This window comes from Macaca nemestrina, chromosome 4 (genome assembly GCF_043159975.1).
Source record: "Macaca nemestrina isolate mMacNem1 chromosome 4, mMacNem.hap1, whole genome shotgun sequence".
Lineage (NCBI taxonomy): Eukaryota > Metazoa > Chordata > Mammalia > Primates > Cercopithecidae > Macaca > Macaca nemestrina.
The window spans coordinates 172,495,726-172,508,466 of NC_092128.1; the positions used below are offsets into that span (position 1 = coordinate 172,495,726).

At 39.6% G+C, this 12,741-nt stretch overlaps 1 protein-coding gene and 1 long non-coding RNA gene across 7 annotated transcripts in view; one reads left to right on the forward strand and one right to left on the reverse strand.

Annotated features, from left to right (window-relative positions):
• LOC105472767 (glutamate ionotropic receptor kainate type subunit 1) overlaps positions 1 to 12,741 on the reverse strand; it is a 404,586-nt gene that overhangs the window by 26,314 nt on the left and 365,531 nt on the right. The gene's annotated exons all lie outside the window — the stretch shown is intronic.
• The window catches only part of LOC105472769 (uncharacterized), a 155,590-nt gene that overhangs the window by 10,124 nt on the left and 132,725 nt on the right, over positions 1 to 12,741 (forward strand). The window lies entirely within an intron of this gene.

Below are 12,741 nucleotides of genomic sequence, written 5' to 3' on the forward strand. Positions count from 1 at the left end.
TGGTGAAACCCTGTTTCTACTAAAAAAATACAATTAGCCAGGCATCGTGGTGTGCGCCTGTGATCCCAGCTACTCAGGAAGCTGAGGCAGGAGAATCGCTTGAACCCAGGAGGCGGAGCTTGTGGTGAGCCGAGATCGTGCCATTGCACTCCAGCCTGGGCAACAACAGCAAGACTCCATCTCAAAAAAAAAAAAAAAAAGAAAGAAAAATCTTCGTACTGTATTTATATGCCTTTTTATGTGCTTAATTCTAACTGCAATCATATTTTAGATAATGAGGACTGAATATCTCATTTCGAAGTGTTCCATTAATATGTTTGTCTTTTCTCATATTCTTCGGCTTTTTGAGAGATTCAGTAATAAATTGTATATGTTATGTAATATATGCACATATACGTATGTACCACTGCCTCATCTTACTTTCTTTGCTAAAGTATACTGCCTAAATTTTTGTATTGCTTAAATATGAATTTTCCATTCTTTTGAATAGTGATCTATGTTTAGACATTTTGCATTTTACTCTGGAATTTCCATACAGTTCGAATTTTTGTTTTGAATTTTTCTTCATTTGCATCAGCATTCTCTACTTACTTCAGAGATGAAACACGTCACAGGAATTATTGGTATTTTTAAGCTAACCCCAGTTATCACGGTTATATGTAGTACTCACTCACACGCATTAGACAGATCCCTTGACAGGCACAGGATGCATCATTTCAGTAGTGCAGAAAAGCTTAAAACATGGTTTTGGGCCATAAGCAAAAAATGGAATACCTGCAGAGTCAACTCTATCATGGTTATTCATGCTCGAGTGTTCCTGGGGGTCACTCAATTCCAACCTCTATTTAGGACCTGGTTAATACTGTAGGGTTTATGAGTTAGGGAAGGACAGATGGCTTTATTTTAGATTGTTAGGCATTGAAAAGCCCCCTGAGAAAGGTCTTGTGAGACAAATAACAATTCAATAAACAGTACCTTATAGATATTGGTATTTTATGGAACCCATTCTATCATATTGGGCCCCTGTGAGTTACGCGACAGCCCCGGAGATATCTGCAAACTGCAGCTCATGTCTCCATGACAAAGGCGCGTTTTGGGGGTCAGGGTTCCTGCTTCATTTGTTGTGTGATTTCAGCCTTGCAAAGTCTGCTAATGCTAAACTTATGGTAAAAGAGCTACTCATGCAAGTGCAGAAAGGTCAGTCTATCTTGTGGCAGTAAATGCACAGCTGGGAAAATTATTCTTCCATCAGGAAACTACCTTAAGGGAAAATAATTTTCTTTGAAGTATAAAATTTTAAAGTTGTCAGAGACTTTAGAGATCAGCTCATACAAACTGCTACTTTCACAGAGGAGGAAGTTTTGGTACAGGAGGCTTGGAGACTTCAAAAAGTCACCAAGCAAGTTAATACCAGAGCCAATTCTGGACTCCAGCACTCCCAATATCTAATTCAATGCTGTTTCCACTGTGCCATGCTGATGTGGGGGAGGTGGATGTCTATGTTGCCAAAAATGCTTTTGAGGATGATTTTAATCTTATTTGATCGACATGTGAAAATATAGCTTTTATTCATGGACTCATTATTCCCTGAGGCGGGCTGCTAGTTAGTTTCATGTTCATATGAAATAGGAATCAGCCTTCACATAGAAAAATTTCATGGAACATTTTTTTTTTTTCACCGTGTTTAGATTTTATTAAAACGAGTGTTGTAAATTGTTAGAAAACTGAATTTGTGGTTTCTGGAAGTCAAAAACAAAGTTAATGTTCAGTTCATCCATGGTAAATGGAGAAAGTGTGGGGAGTCCTTTAATTCGTCCGGGGAATTGAAGGATACGGGAAAGGATGACACGATTCAACTCTAAACCTACACTATCTGAAGTGAAGGACTTCATTATTTTCAAGCCATGGCAGACCTAGCTGTGGTCCTCCTGCACGGGATGAATACGTAGGTCTTCCCACATGTGGCTCACCCTGTGAGTATTCAGCAGCATGCAAGTGGTCTAATCTCAGGGATGAGAGAGGTCATGAGTTTAGTGCAGCCTCAGTATTCAACAGCTGCAACATATCTAAACGCTTACTCTCAGTATTCTTCTCCTTGTCACAGCTTAGTAACAAAATGTTTCCTGAGCCAGCACACTTTTCACACTACACTTTGGGTAGCCCGGCTCTACGGAACAGAGATCATGGATTTCAATTCAACAACATCCACATCTTCCTTCCTAGAGTAGAAGGTTGTTCTAGGCCTGACCTCTCCCAGGGAGCTACAGGGGAAGTCTGATTGGCATGGACACCTTTGATCAGGGAGGGCAGAACTTTCTCTCTGACAGAAAACTGTTACTTCGTAGGGGACTTGGTAAGTTGAAGGTACAGGAACTATTATAAATTCCTTTGACCCCTTGCTATTCTCACTAGAGCACAGTAATAGTAAACATAATGGGAGCAAGAAGAGCAGCCTTTTGCTGTTATTTAGAGCTCCCTTTCATCATTTAAAAAGTTTGCTGTTATGGGGCTCTACTGTATTGCACATTTAGAATTCTAGGCTACTTGAGATGCTAGGGAAATTACAGTTTGCAGGAAGACCCAAAATGTGGCTAAGGAATAACTTTTTTTAATAGCTAGAAGTATCTGTAGACAGCTCCAGCACCTTAAGGTAGAGTGAGTTTCCTTTTTAATTTTTTGAGACGTTGTTTTGCGCTTGTTCCCCAGGCTAGAGTGCAATGGCACAATCTCGGCTCACTACAACCTCCACCTCGAGGGTTCAAATGATTCTCCTGAGTAACTGGGATTACAGGCACCTGCCACCAGGCCCGGCTAATTTTTTGTATTTTTAGTAGAGACAGGGTTTCACCATGTTGGCCAGGCTGGTCTTGAACTCCTGACCTCAGGTGATTCACCTGCCTCGGCCTCTCAAAGTGCTGGGATTACAGGCGTGAACCACCGTGTCTAGCCGGTATAGTGAATTTTCTATCACTGGGCAACTGCAAGGAGGATGTCATGCTTAGACGAGTTTCACATAAGGAGATGCTTCAATCACCACATTCTACTCTCTAGACCCACCCCTTCCTATCACATAAGCAGGTCCTGAGGTCAGGGACGGCAAATGACACACGGAAGGTCGCAGAGGGTTAGTGAAGGAGACAGCACAGAATTGAGGGCTCTTTCTTCTTTACTGCAGAGTTCTGTCCACCGTCATGCCATGCTCAGTAATGTTTACTTTTTGTTAGATAAAAAAGTGGAATGTTGGGAGTAAATTACATGTATTCCTTTCAGTAGATTTTTTTTTCATGGTTAAGTCTTAAATCTTAGTAATTCTTAAAAATAGGCTTATACTTCACGAAAAATTATCATACATATTAAAAGCCCAGGCAAAGTGTTAGAATGACAGCGGGGGTGTTTCTCTACTTCTAAATCACATATAATCTCAGCCAGCCTCCTAAATCACCCTAAATAATATATGTTCCAAAAACAGAAATAGTGGTTGCCTCTTATTTCACTAGATATTCAAAAGTTAATTAGAATAATTGGAATGTCTTCTGAGCTTCTTAGCAAAAGTTGCTAAAACTGAAAAAGCCTCATTTATTAAATCTGAAATCATCCAGGATTTTTTCTTTCTAATCCTGAGAGGCATCTGTTTAGATAAATTCATTTTATCTCTTTAAATCTGATTATGTGGCTATCCTCATGCTGATGAAACATTGTTGGCAAAGAATAAGCATTTTTCATCTCAAATCTGTTATAAGGGAGTGTTACTGCATCAATGTTTGATGAACATTATTTATTTCTTTTTTTCCCCCTATAATACATTCAAGTTAAACACTCACTGGGAAATAGTTTATAATGTCTGCAGGCAGTTAAAAATTACTTACTGAAAATAGTAACAACAACCAACATATGCAGTGTTTATTTACTGTGTACCAAGTGCTATTTTAAGCACTTTGCATATATTGATTAATCGAATCTTCATAGTAATCATATGAAAGACGTACCATTAGTATTTCTCTTTTGCATATGAGGAAATAGAACAGCACATGAAGAGATGAGGAAACCAGGATTTGATCCCAAAGAATCTGGTTCCAGGGTCTGTGTTCTTAACCAACAAGGAATGAACTATCTCTTTTAATACACAGAACGACAAACTCATGGCTTGGCTAATGTTTCAACAGAATTAACAAATTTTCTAAATAAATAATTGAAATAAGTAGCGGTGGGGTCTTTCTATTATAGCCAGAGCTGTTGCAACTCTTGTACTCATCATATAATGTACAGAAACTATTTACCTGACTTTTAATAGCTTACGCTTGTTTAGACCAAAATTTAGACGGTATTTTAGGAAGTGCAGCAGTTGGAACCTGGAAGAAATGTGACTATTGTTTATATTGTTTCCTTTCCTTTAATAGTATTTTGCTTTTCATATAGTTTCATTGTTTTTAGTTACAGGATTCCCACCACACAATGTAAAGAAAGTATGTGCAAATTCTAGGGTGTAGTGTGATCTTAAGCCTGATGGAAACTCATTTTATAAAATATCCCTCTAATGTTTCTTTTTTATTGAGATAACTGTTGTTTATCACATGATTTCTTCCACCAGTTATCATAAGACTTTCACAGTTAGGATGTATAATCTCATTTTTCAGTAGAATCAGTAATCATGCAATTCTACTTCACACTAATATGGCTGATGATTTTATATATCGATCTGTGTTTATGTATATTTTTACTTTACACACTGAAATATACATTAGATATAAGTTATTGATATTTGATCTTTTTTATCTTATAAAAAGTGATCTTATAAATGTGGCAACTAGATGCATATAGAACAAATGAAATATCACAAGCAATTATATTAGGCAAATCCTGATTTGAGACAACCGTTAAAAATTAACCAAGGACATAGAAATTGGCTATGTAGAACTTCATACTTGTGAAATAGGTACATCAGAGGTGAATAGTAGCCTTAAAAACAACAATTTCTTTTATACATGATTACTATGTTATTTCATTAAATAATAAATTCTCATGCTAATTTGAAAATATGATTTAATTTACAAAAATCACTTTGAAGGAAGATGATCAGAAGAAAATATTTATAGTATAGTTAGGGCCTCTGCCTTTCAAATGTGTATAATATGAACACTGCAGTTGATTATGTCTTTATCTTGATTTGATAAAAAGTTATGACATTTGCTGATTCTCCAACATTTAAACAATTTATGGATTCCCTTTAGAAAATTCCCTCAGCGGGATTTAAACACATTTGCTAAAATATTTTTCATGTTTTTCTCCTGTCTAGAGTTAAAGATTGGTCTATTACGGGCAATCTGCCAGCCTTTGAAAAAGGTTAAATTGACCTCATAGATTTCTTCCCAAACAAATACACTTTTAACCTCCAGAGACCTAGCATTTCTGACACTGATGGTAAAGGTAGCTGGATATTTCCTTCACAAACTAGGGACTCTTATGTGAAGAGTGCCTTCCTATGCAGAGAATTTGAGAAATGGCTTTCATCTTATGCTTCCTGAAATGGTTATAACTGTCTGAAATCTGTCTCCCCACAATGGCTCATTGCTTCATTTCCACTGGTGCAGTGCTCAATAACTTCTCTGAAATGTCTTTTGGGTTGGTGACAGCACCTAACCACTCCCTGGAAGGAAATGATAAAGGTTAGAGAATCCCTTGTTCCCACAGCTGGTCCAAAGTCCCTAGACCATGAAAGCCAGAAATGACAAGTTTTTTATGATGTTTTAAAACCTATTTTATCCAAGTCATTTTAGACTGAATCATGATTTAATCTGTGTAATCCTCTGGCTTGAGTCTGGGAGGATAGTGATTTGTTACAAGGTAAGCTTCTACTGAGAAGTATTTCTTACATGAATACTTCACAGCTAATTCGGCTCACAAGAAATTCTGCCACTACTTCCTGTCTGCACAGTGCAACGACATGTTGTGTTGTATTTAACAGGTATTCATACATCTTGTCTCCCTATTGCTATACAGATCTTCACGTCTTGCTCATGATTTTATACCTTTTTCTCTCCTAAGTGCCAACCTCAGTACTGACAAAATATAAATTGAGCTGAATTAAACTGAATTACCTCACTCTGTTTCTTGTCTGCATTCCAAGGGCAGCCTTACCATCTTTTGCCTGCCTACCATCTGATAAGTGCTTCTGCAAATGCAATGTATGTGCTCAAGAAGGGCCTCCAAGGCCTAGCATTGCTCTCTGGCCAGGCCTCCAAAAGTCTTTGAGATCTTGGGCACTGGCACTTCTTCTGGACTTTTCTGTCCTTTAGCAGAAGGCAGACAGTGCAGAGATGACTGACAGTAAGGAAGCTGAACAAAGACCAAACCAAAATATTTATAAATCTAGAGAGATTGAAAAAATAGGACTAATAGCTAGAGGTAAAGGTTGAATAATTATGGTGATGATGTTACGAGTGATAGTTACAATAATATCTAATGTTTTTATTGCTTACAGTGTACTAAGTGGTAGTATAAACATATTACCTCTATTAAGTCATTAAAGCCTCAAAATAATTTTGAGTTAGAAATCATCCTCAATTTATAGACTGGGAAATCAAGGTACAGAGAGTTCAAGTTACTTGCCAAGGTCTACATAACTTATATGTAGTAGAACTCAGGCTCTGTGGGTTCAGATCTCCATCAAAAACAGTTTCCTGTAGGTTTTACTTTATATCCCAGCATAGGATGTTGGCCATATTTCTTGAGAAGACTAACTGGTATTCCCATTCTCCATTCCACGGGCTAAAAGCATTATCATCCTTGGATGATGGTTCAGACGGGTCATTGGGAAATCTATTCTTTTAGGCCTCATATGGTCCTTTTTTTTTTTTTTTGAGACGGATTCTCGCTCTGTCGCCCAGGCTGTAGTGCAGTGGCGTGATCTCGGCTCACTGCAAGCTCTGCCTCCCGGGTTCCCGCCATTGTCCTGCCTCAGCCTCCCGAGTAGCTGGGACTACAGGCGCCGCCACCACGCCCGGCTAGTTTTTTGTATTTTTAGTAGAGATGGGATTTCACCATGTTAGCCAGGATGGTCTCGATCTCCTGACCTCGTGATCCGCCCACCTCAGCCTCCCAAAGTGCTGGGATTACAGGCATGAGCCACCACGCCCAGCCTCATATGGTTCTTAGACATTATCATGACTATCCTTTCTTCATCTGGGAAAAAAAAATGTGACTTGCTACACTATCACTGTGAGACCAAAGTTTGGACTATCTTATTATTCCATTCCATAAGGCAATTAATAGAATTCCAACAAGAAGAAAGGACAGAGCCTTTGTATATTTGTAACTTCCTGTGAGAGAGAAAACCAGAATCCTAGTATACTATTTCTGAAAGGAAAAGTTGGAATTGGCTATCATTGTTGTCAGTTGTCTTGGATATAAAAGATGGAAATAGGTCATGTAGCCCCTAGGAAAGCTGAACCCAAGTTGTGTCCACAGATCTTGGCCATGAACTGACTGATCTTTGTACCTTCTGAGATGCCGGTGGTGGTCCCAGGGCGTTGGGAGCGAAGGAAATCCTGTACTGTTCAGACTTGTGAAACAATTGAAAGGACCAAACAATTTCATCAGCAGAGAACAGAGAAACCAATAGAGTTAATATTGGATTATTAATTAGTATTATCTCAAGCAGAAATGAGAAGGATTTTTATTAAAAATTCTCTTAAATAGGCCAGGAGTGGTGGCTCATGCCTGTAATCCCAGCACTTTGGGAGGCCAAAGCTAGTGCATCACAAGCTCGGGAGTTCGAAACCAGCCTGGCCAACATGGTGAAACCCTGTCTCTACTAGAAATACAAAAATTAGCTGGGTATGGTGGCATGCGCCTGTAATCCCAGCTACTTGGGAGGCTGAGGCAGGAGAATCATTTGAATCTGGGAGGTGGAGGTTGCAGTGAGCCAAGACTGCACTATTGCACTCCAGCTTGGGCAACAGGGGGAGACTCCATCTCAAAAAAAAAAAAAAAAAAAAAAAAGACTCTGTTGAAGTTCTGAATTATTAACACACTGACCTATAAACATAGTCCATTAATTAATTTAATGCTGATCGCCTCATATTCAGAGAAGAATTTCCCCAAACATCTCTAACAGTACCTGGACACTTGATAAATGTTCTGCCTCCCTTTAACCTTGTCCAGCTAATTGGTCTTGTGGTGCCTGAGACCATTTGACCAAATAGGCTATTACATTTCCCATAGTGCTTGAACTGTAAGTCCCAGAGTGTTGATAATATGTTTTCACTTTGTGAAAACATAATGCTTATTAAGCATCATTAGCTGAGGGATCGAAACTTAGAGTTGCTTTTTTTTTTTGATGGAGAAAGTGAGATAGAATCTCAGGATGTCCATCTAAAGTTTCATGAGAATACGTGGAACTGAATTGATGATTTAATCCTATTCTCTTGTGTAAATACAGTCCTTGATGATCAGTGTTTCTCCACATATGAATGACTCTGAAGGAAAACTGCCACTGCCTCCCCGTCTCAGTCATGTCTTAGCTTGAGCTAGCACTTGCTTAAAAAATTTCCACTGGGTGCAGTGGCTCACGCCAGCAATCCCAGCACTTTGGGAGGCGGAGGTGGGTGGATCATGAGGTCAGTTCAAGACCAGCCTGGCTGAGACGGTGAAACCCCGTCCCTACTAAAAATACAAAACAAAACAAAACAAAACAACAACAACAAAATTATCTGGACGTGGTGGTGGGTGCCTGTTATCCCAGCTTCTCAGGAGGCTGAGGCCAAGAATTGCTTGAACTCAGGAGGCAGAGGTTGCAGTGAGCCGAGATCACGCCATTGCACTCCAGCCTGGGCGACAGAGCAAGACTCCGTCAAAAAAAAAAAAAAAAAAAAAAATTCCACTTAACTCCCTCAGCTTCATATGAGCTCAGGTGGTGCATAGTGGAATCTCACCTGAGCTATTTTAAAAAACTAAATTTTGGTTTCTTCATGTTAAGAACTGAATACCTCAGATCTAAAATGTAGAGTGGCATGCTGTCTGCAAGAACAGCCAAGTCTAGGAGAAAAAGTCAATGGATTTTGAATGAAATTTTAGCAAGTGACTTCTCGGCACACATTTCAAGGACAAACTTCACTAAGCACATCCCTTGCTTGTGGCCTAGCGACCAAATGTGAGGCATTTGAGTATTTTATTTGGTCATGGATCTTGATAATGTCTGAATCTCTTTCCTCCCTACAACTGGCCATTCTTTGGGCTATAAAATGATTTTCAATCAACTTGAAAGTAAAAAGACAAGTTTTCATCCTTTGGGTGCTGCCAGAGGAATATTGCTTTTCTGAGAAGAAAAACCCTTTAAATTACATTGTGCGTGATGAGAAAATGTTTCTCATTAGAAGTTTCCTTGTGATTGAGTGGAGACAGGACCCATCTTAGCAAACGACTTGTGCTCCAACAGCTGATCAGGATGTTCCAGGTTAGGTTAGGCAAATGCAGCTTTCCTTATTCATTGTATAGCCCAGGAGAGGTTATTGTCTTTAACTGAGAAAGGGCTGGAGGAGGGAGGCCCTGATGGCGTAGCAGAGGTGAAACATGTGAATGTGGAACCAGGTCAGGACTGAGTCCTTGTGACTGTACCTGCTGTCACTCAGTGATGTAGGGCAGAGCTACCCCCAGAGCAAAAAACCCGAAACGTTTCTTTCTCTTGAGGAATAATCCAGCTTAAGAATCTGAACGTACATCCCTCTGACGCTTTCTGACAGCTTACCATCCTCAAGGGGAAAACTAAATCGGATTTAGTCCTTGTTCTCTTTCTGCAAATACATTTCTTCTCAGTAAACTGGGTTGCTGGGCCACAAGCTGACTTGTAAAATGAGGAACTTGGCAACAGTGTCTCTTCTTGTGTGGGTCTCTATCCATCCACCTCTCTCTCTCTCCCTCTTTCCCTCTCGGCTTCCTTCCTTTGCTCCTTCATTCACTCTCCCTCTCTCTCTGTGATAGAAACCCACCTCTCCCAGAGTTGACTTGTTCACTTACTGAAAATACAGTTTTCTGAATACCTACTATGTGGCCAGGCACTCTTTTAGATTCTGGTGACTTAATGGCATACAAAGAACACCGAGTTTCTACCCTCACAGAACTGACTTTCTAGAACTCTCTGAATTTTGCTGAATCTTGGCTCTTCCATTGCTGGCTTTGTAACTTTGGAGTAAGTTATCTAGCCTCTCTGTGCCTCATTTTCCTCATCAATAGGGACAATATTGGTATTTATCTCAATTGGTCTTTTTTTTTTTTCAGACGGAGTTTCACTCTTGTTGCCCAGGCTGGAGTGCAATGACGCGATCTCGGCTCACTGCAACTTCTGCCTCCCAGGTTCAAGCGATTCTCCTGCCTCAGCCTCCTGAGTAGCTGGGATTACAGGCATGTGCCACCATACTGGGCTAATATTTTTATATTTTTAGTAGAGACGGGGTTTCTCCATGTTGGTCAGGCTGGTCTCCAACTCCTGACCTCAGGTGATCCACCTGCCTTAGCCTCCCAAAGTGCTGGGATTACAGGTGTGAACCACAGTGCCGGGTCCTCAGTTGGTCTTTTTTAAAGATAAAATGAGGTAATACAGGTAAAGCACTTAGAAACGGAATGTGTGGCTCAGGGCTAGTGCACAGGGCATACTGATATTTTTATTGATGCTGTTTGTACTGTCATCACATTCTTCCCCTCTGAGGTGCTTACTGTTTCATCATTTTCCTGGTGACCTGAGAGAACGCTTGCATTGATGCCTCATTTTCAGGACCAGGGAGAAAGCAGGAGCCCTCTCAGAAAATGCTCAGGGAGCAGCAGTTGTGAGCATAGCACGTGCCTGTTCAGTGGAAGTGCATTATCCAAACATGTCGTAATGTAGTCATTCAGGGTCCTGCCAGAAAAAAGGAGAACCAACTCTTTTTATATTTAAAGAGGGGCATGAGAAAGAAAAGATCAAAGTGAGCTTAAGGGGTCAGGCGCGGTGGCTCATGCCTGTAATTCCAGCACTTTGGGAGGCCATGACAGGTGGATCAGTTGAGATCACGAGTTTGAGACCAGCCTGGCCAACATGGTGAAACCCCGTCTCTATTAAAATAAAAAAAATTAGCCAGGCATGGTGGCATGCACCTGTAATCCAAGCTACTTGAGAGGCTGAGGCAGAAGAATTGCTTGAACCTGGGAGGAGGAGGTTGCAGTGAGCCAAGATTATACCACTGCACTCCATCCAACCCGGGCGACAGAGCAAGACTCCATCTCAAAAAAAAAAACAAAAAACAAAAAAAACAAAAAAAACAAAGAGCTTAAAGGACACTTTGTAAGTTGAGCATCTCTATTCTGAAAAATCCCAAATCTGAAACTTTTTGAGCACGGACAGGTTGCCCCATATGGAAAGTTCCACACCTGACCTCATGGCATGGGTTGCAGTCAAAAATTTCTTCATGGACAAAATTATTTAAAATACTGTATAAACTTACCTTTAGGCTATATGCATAAGGTATATATGGTGCATAAATAAATTTTGTGTTTAGACTTGGGTCCCATCCCCAGGCTATCTCATTATGTATGTGCAAACATTTTAAAATCTGAAAATATCCAAAATTCTAAAAACATCTGGTCTGAAACACTTCTGATAAGGGATCCACAGACAGTGCATAGATCCTGTGTACAGTGGCAAAGTCAGGTCTATTGCTTTTTCAAAGAACAGCACAGCCTCTTTCCCTTATATTTGTACTGAACATCTTGAAGGAAGTAGAATCTTCTCTGCCTTCTGCTAGTGCATTTCCCAGTACTTTCAAACTCTTTGATATTGCTGAATGAGATAAATCATTTCAGATATTTTTTCAGATATACCAAATTCTACCTTGGCAGTGCCCCTCTGTCCTGTGAGCCTTGCAAGTGACTTTCCTGGTTTCTGACAAGGACCATGATGAATCACTAGCTTGGGGTATCTTGTGTCTCTTTACACTATTGATTTTAGGAAAATACTTTCTGCAGCTTGCAAAACCATAATGTCGTTTGTCCTTAGAACATCACTGTCCCAAGAAGATACAATCATCATGCTTTACCCATACATTAAATAAATGATACACTTCTTAAAATAAAAAGTGTTTAAAAATCCTTTTTTTAACACAGAAGAAAAGTAAGTCCAACTTTTTCCATTACTTTGCTTCTTGATAAAACTCTAGATATAGTTTACTTTTAAAACAATGTATTTTTATTTATTATGATTGTTATTAAACATTATAACTTATTGCCTAGTTAATTCCTATTTTTGTGAACCAATACTGTTATACAAAGAAGTGTGTACTTTTTTTAACCTAACCTTAGTTTTTGTTTCTAAGCTGGTATTTTTCACAAGTCAAAACAGTCCACTCAAGAAATAATAGACATTGGAGACTCAGAAGGATGGCAGGGTGGCAGGGTGGCAGGGTGGCAGGGCTGACAGATAAGAAATTACTTAATTGGAACAATGTATGTTATTTGGGTGATGGAAACCCTAAAAGCCCTATATCCATCTAACAGAATGCAACTTATACCTCCTAAATCTATAAACAATGTTTAAAAAGGAAATAAGAATGAAAGAAGAAAAAGAGTTCATTTTGAACTAGTGGAAATAATAGAAAGGAAAAGATTATTTTAAAAAATACCCTCGGCCGAGCGCAGTGGCTCATGCTTGTAATTCCAGCACTTTGGGAAGCTGAGGCGGGAGGATCACAAGGTCAGGAGTTTGAGACCAGCCTGACC